Genomic DNA, 6,000 nt, shown 5'->3' on the forward strand with positions numbered 1-6,000 from the left:
TACATTCACTGCCCCAGAGGAGGTGGTTTTATTGCTTGCCAAGAGGGATAAACTTTCACCCAAATGGGGAAATTGCATGGACCTCTCTAGCAAGGGAGAAGTTGCTGGAGGGTGGGTGGCTGCAGCAGAGGAAGAGCTCTGTTCCTGATGCCACACAGCAGTACAGTGGGGCTTATCACTTGAAATAATCTGTAGTACAAGCTTTTGTCTTGAGATTTCAAAAAGTGTCCACAGTAATGTAACCACCTTGAACTAATCTGAGTTATGTTATCTTGAGCTGTGACTGAATCTGACCCCAGTGTGTTTTGCTTCCAAGTAGGAAAGGCTAGGAATGACTAAGTACCCATGAGTTCTTGTGAATTATATTTAAAATCAAATATTCTGCTTCTACACAGCAACTTACATGCCTTGTTTTGCAGACATATGGCTCATCCTTCATGTGTCATATCATGAAAAATATGGCTTGTAATTCTGCTGTGAAGAAAGATGATTGTGACTATAAATACCAATTATATAATTTGTGGTTTTTAATAAAGTGATTGTGAGCTATCTGAATATTTTCCATTTAGGGATGACTACAGGATGATGTTTTGCATTATATATATGTATGTATATGTATAACTGTGTATGTGTACATGTACATATATAAGTCCATAGCATTCTCAGACATCAAGATGCAAGTGGCTCTTTCTGAATCCCAAGAGCAGAATGTGTGTCTTGAAAAGCAGATTTGAGAAGGAGATTATTGGTACCTAGGCTTTGTAAGGCTGGAAAACTGCACCAGCAATACAATAGGTTGGAAAAGAAATATCCATAAGGAACAAATTCTTTAAACCATGGCAGCACCTCTGTAGCTTCCTTAGTGACATGGATTTTCCACATGCCTCCCTGAAGCTCAGATGAGGATGGCTAATGGCTAATGAAACTAATCCTGGCTTCCTGGAAAAGCCTGTTCCAGGACCACTCGATGCTGCTGATATTGGTGCCGGGAGGATCATGAAATAGGAAATAGCTGTTTGAGAGATTAATGAAGTCTCACATGCTGCAGAAGGGCTGCTTTGGAGGCTGTCACAACCCACTGGTATGGGGCGTGATGTTCGTTCTGGGTCCTCCTCATGCTGAACAGATATTATGTGTCAAAGAACTCTTATGCTTCTGTTATGTAGCTGCCTTAGATTCAGCAACAGACCACTATTTAGACACATAAGGCACTGGTTAACAAGCCCTTAAATTTTAACACTTAAAAGCAGTGGCTAATATGCCCTTAGTTTTTACAGTACTCTTTAATAAGCTCTCAAATCCCACAATTCGAAGTTGCTGGCTGAGAAGCCACACTACAGCACTTCTCAAAGGTGCTGGCACAAGCCACAACACTGCTTTTCAAAGGTACTGGAACACACCACAAGACACTTCCACAATCTCCTCACTCTAGCAACAAACTCCAGTAAGGAGTCTGGGGTAGAATATCATAGCTGTTCTTTCCACAGGCAAAGCAAGGAAGGACAGAAATAAAGACAGAAGAGAGAGAACAAATAATATCACCAGTCTTTAGATACTTCATTGGTGCCTGCCACATGCATGGTCCAGAGCTGAGGTAAGAGTGAAAGAGAAAGGGAGGAAAAAGAGCACAAGGGGGCCTGATCAGTTACCTTGGTGCATGCCTCTGATGCAAACTAGATTTTTCCTGCTGTTTTGTTTGCCCGTGTGCAGACAGCCCCTTTGAGCCTTTCTCTGGGAAGCGAGTAGAGGGACAGGTGGACTGAGCAGGAGTCCCAGGGTGGAGCAGGATGTTGGTTGAGAACAGGTCTGCCCCCCTCCCTGGGACCCTCTTTTCCAATTACACCTCTCCTCTCCTAACAGTCAGAACGTTTGAGACAAAGCATGTTTGTGTCTGGTCCCTCACGGAGCTGAAAGGATGGTGAGCAAAAAAGGGTTAATAGGGCTCAGAGCTCCTGAGCCTGTCAAAAGACAGCAGAAATCTCACAGGAAAGCTATCTGCTGTATCTCATCATCCCGAGCCACTCAAGAAACCCCAGAGGAGCTTCAGAGATTTGGCAAAAAGGGTTGATAAAATGCAGCAAGGCACATTAGGGTTGGAATGCAGTGCTTGGCTCTGGAGATGGGGAAAGGAATCACAGTAAATGTATTTCTTCAGACTCACATCACCTCTCTCTCTTTGTCTAATGATTCGAGCAGTCACTGCCCTGGAAGTGGAACATGATTTCAGCATCATGTAAGTTGCCTTTCTCCTTTTGTTGTGGGTGAAACATCAAGTTGTAAGTGGTTCTGTTGCTCTATTAACAACAAGTGTTACAGCCCATGAAAATGAGCTCCAATGTGAGCTACTGATTCCAGTGCTATGAGAGTCACAGGACCAAGGGTCACAACTCGGCCAATTAAATGCAATATGTCCCTCTGAATGAACTACTGAAAAACATGTTAAGACCAAGCCCTAAGGCTGAAGTAATTTTATGTCCTTTTCAACCATATTTTTGCTAAAATTCTTTGTGTATTTTGGTCATTAAACATTGTCTCCACACTGTTTAAGTGGGCCAAAGGTGAAATTAAAGCACACAAAATCTCAGATGAAAGCAAATCCAGTAGTAGTAGTTCTGTTGGTTTTCAAAAAGTCAATCAGTTTAATACTTTTTCTCCAAAATGGGCAAAATCTACAGGTGAGATGACATTAGAGTTTAGACTTGTATTATCATTCATATTTTATTTTAAAATAAATTTTTAAAGCATCTTTTGAATCTGTTTGTTTTGAGCAATACATTTTAAAACTGTCTGTGCAGAATTGCCTGAAACAAATTGCCATCTCACATTCCATATATTCAGGTTTAATTAAATTGTTTCAACAGCCATTGTAAGAAATCAAAAGGAAGCCAAGAAATGGAAAAGATTTCTTCTTCTAGCACTGAGAAATAGCTTGACAAATTACTTTTAATTACAAATTTAAAATACCAACAAAAGCATAAAACCAGAACAATAAAAAGAAAGATGATTTTTTTTATATATATACACTTTCAGTGGATATTTTTAAACAGATTTGTGTTTGGTTCCTGTCAGTTTGTAGTAAGAAGTGAACCAGTATTAGAATCATGGCTTGAGTGATCAAACAAGGACTAGAAAAATTCTTTGGCAGAGATCCATCCACACAGGAACTTGGCCCGCATGCAGAGAAAATACACTACAGATGTATAAATTACACAGGCTGGGATTGTGCTGGTCAAAACCACCCATGCTGGAGTCATGTGGGAAAGAAGGTCTAGACACCATAGATTACCTTGCTTCAACTAAAATCATGCAAACTAGAAATTAGCTAAAACCACATTTGCACAAGTAGACATAGAGAAGTTTCTAACCAGCTGTGTTAACTAGATGTTCAAGTGGGACAACCAAAGAAATTCAGCCAGTTGGATTCATTGGTAAAGCTTACATACCATTTCAGTTGTAATTACGTAGTTTTTTAAACAATCAATTAATTAAACCTACCAGAGAGGCAAAATTAGTCCACACTTTATTACAGAAAGTAACTTGCAGCCAAGGGTTAATTGTTGCAGTCCTACATTTTCATTGCCACAAACAAACTTTATCAAAAGAGAATCCAAATTCCTAATTATTAGCACACTAGGCCAAATCAAAACAATGTAATTTATTTGATAATTTTAACCAAGGACAGATTTTTTTTCCTGAGGAGAAAAAGTCAGAGTAGAAAAGGAGCAATGCAGGATTGTTCAGTCATTTTTGGGAAGGATACGGAACTCTGTCTAGAGCTACTATCATTTTTGGAAGGCATGAGAAATTGGGGAACTGTAATATATGTTTATGGGTTTATGTAATATATAATACCATATAATGCTATATCACATATAAATTCATAATACATTATCATTATTTCTGAGATTTGGATTTAACTTCCCTAGCTGTATCCCTTGTGGTGATTGTGGTGATTGTGGATAGAGTCTGGCTACTGCAGATAGTCAGGGCACGAGTGCTTTTTGGACCTACATGCTGAGTCCTAAGCAGAGTACAGATTTTAAAGGTCTGAAGATATTGCCAAGGAAAAAGCTGCTCAGGTGATGACATGGACAAGAAAGTGAGCACCACTAAATCTTCTCAAAACTCCTGCAAGGTTTTTCCATGGTCTGTGTTCACCCAGAAAAAAACCCACTTACCTCGACAGTCAGAAGCTGCCTTGTGTTTGGATATTGTCAGAGAACTTGTTATGGATAGTAAGGCTGCCAGTGTGCAGCTGCTGTAGATGGGAGTTGTGCCAGCTTTAGCTGCATTACAAGATAGCTATTTAGGAAGTTTACAACTTTTCCAGGTCCCATCTGTGTGCCTCCTTCTAGGTGAAGCCATCTCACCCTGCCCTCAGCATGCAGGCACAAGAATACGTGTGTGACACTCGGACATTCCTTCAGGGTCTCACTCTTGCCACCAGTGGTGATGCTGCTCACTGCTGCATCTCCTCTTCTCAAAGCCTGCCTTGTCACTTCCTTCTTTCCCAGGCAGCACTTTTTGTGTGTCAGTTCAATTATTTCAGCAGCCATTGGGTGCCCTCCCCAGCTGAGCCCCGCAAGCTGCCCCTGCAGACCCTTTCTGCACCCAGCAAGGGATGCACAGCTCAGCTGCAGCATCTTCTAAATATATCAAACATCTTCTGTGATATCTTTGTAATCACACTCCTCGTGCCTTTCAAATGTTCCTCCCAGTGCTGGCAGATGTCACTGAGTGCACGAATCTGTGGCTCTGGATGTGCCTTGGATTGGGTGGATGCAGACCACGACCAGCCCTGGACTCCACTCCAGCTGCACTGCAAACACAAAGCCTCTCACAGGTATGCATCCACCTTTCAAAAAACAACATGCTCTCTGAAAAATTACTTCTTTCACTGTAAAATACAGTGGAGCAGGTGTTTATTTTTTCCAGCTAAGCTGCCCTCCACAAATAGAAGTATAACTGTTTACTTGTCTACATGACATTTTAATTGAGAGGTTTTACTAACCACCACAATGGATGTACCAAATAAATTCTGACCTAAAGTTTAGAAAGAACTATAGTAATGCCTGTTTTGAGTGGACAATGAATATGCAGGGGGAAAAAAAGATGGAAGTAGGTATGTATATATAAGGCATGGCATGGTCTTTCAGAAGGCAGCAGAGAAAGAGATTCCTTCAGTATTTATCTATATTTAAAAACCAAAAAACCCCACCTACCACAGGATTTTTTCTGAAAATAAGTGACTTATTTCCCTGTACTGATACTGAAAGTAAGAACTGGCATCAGTTAGATTAGACATTTTGTATAAGTGGCATAGATACTTGAGTTGTGATAATGTATGCTGAGGCTGAAAGGTTTTGCTGAAAAGTCACCCAAAAAACAAACTCAAGGAATATAGATAGTTTTTTACTAGGGAAATGCCTAAAATAGTGTGAATCTTTAGTTTTTGGTGTAGCATCCGTAAATGAGATGTTTGTTCAGCTGGAAATGAAACATTTGTGTGACAGTTTTTCATAGAAGATGCTGACTGTTTTCAGTTCAGAAGGCTGAAGCCAGTTGAGGTCTGAGAACCTAACTCACACAGTATTTTGAAGTGCTCAGTGCAAGAAATCTTAGAGTTGGTTTTTCAGGTGCATGAATTTTCAAGATTAAGTCCAGGTCTTCAAGTCAAGCAGCTGGAGAATAACAAGTGCACAACTGGCAGATACCCTTTTCTGGTTGGTTTTCCAGCCAGCTGTAACTCACCTCCCCTTCAGTGTCCTTCTGCCCCTCCTGCGTGTGCCAGTTCGTGTGCCACTATCCCCCCCAGCAGTATCACAGCAGTTTTAGCAGTTTTCTGCAGTTTTAGCCACTGCCATTCATCCCCTGCTTGGCTCTGGTTTTTCCACGTGTCCTGGTACAGCTGCTCCCCTGGTGAGCACCCACTGTGAGTCATCCAGAGTTGTTGAATTGTGCTGGTTAGTTCCTGGGCTTTCCTCTACTCATCACCATGAG

Source organism: Pyrgilauda ruficollis, unplaced genomic scaffold (genome assembly GCF_017590135.1).
Source record: "Pyrgilauda ruficollis isolate IOZ18807 unplaced genomic scaffold, ASM1759013v1 scaffold118, whole genome shotgun sequence".
Classification (NCBI taxonomy): domain Eukaryota; kingdom Metazoa; phylum Chordata; class Aves; order Passeriformes; family Passeridae; genus Pyrgilauda; species Pyrgilauda ruficollis.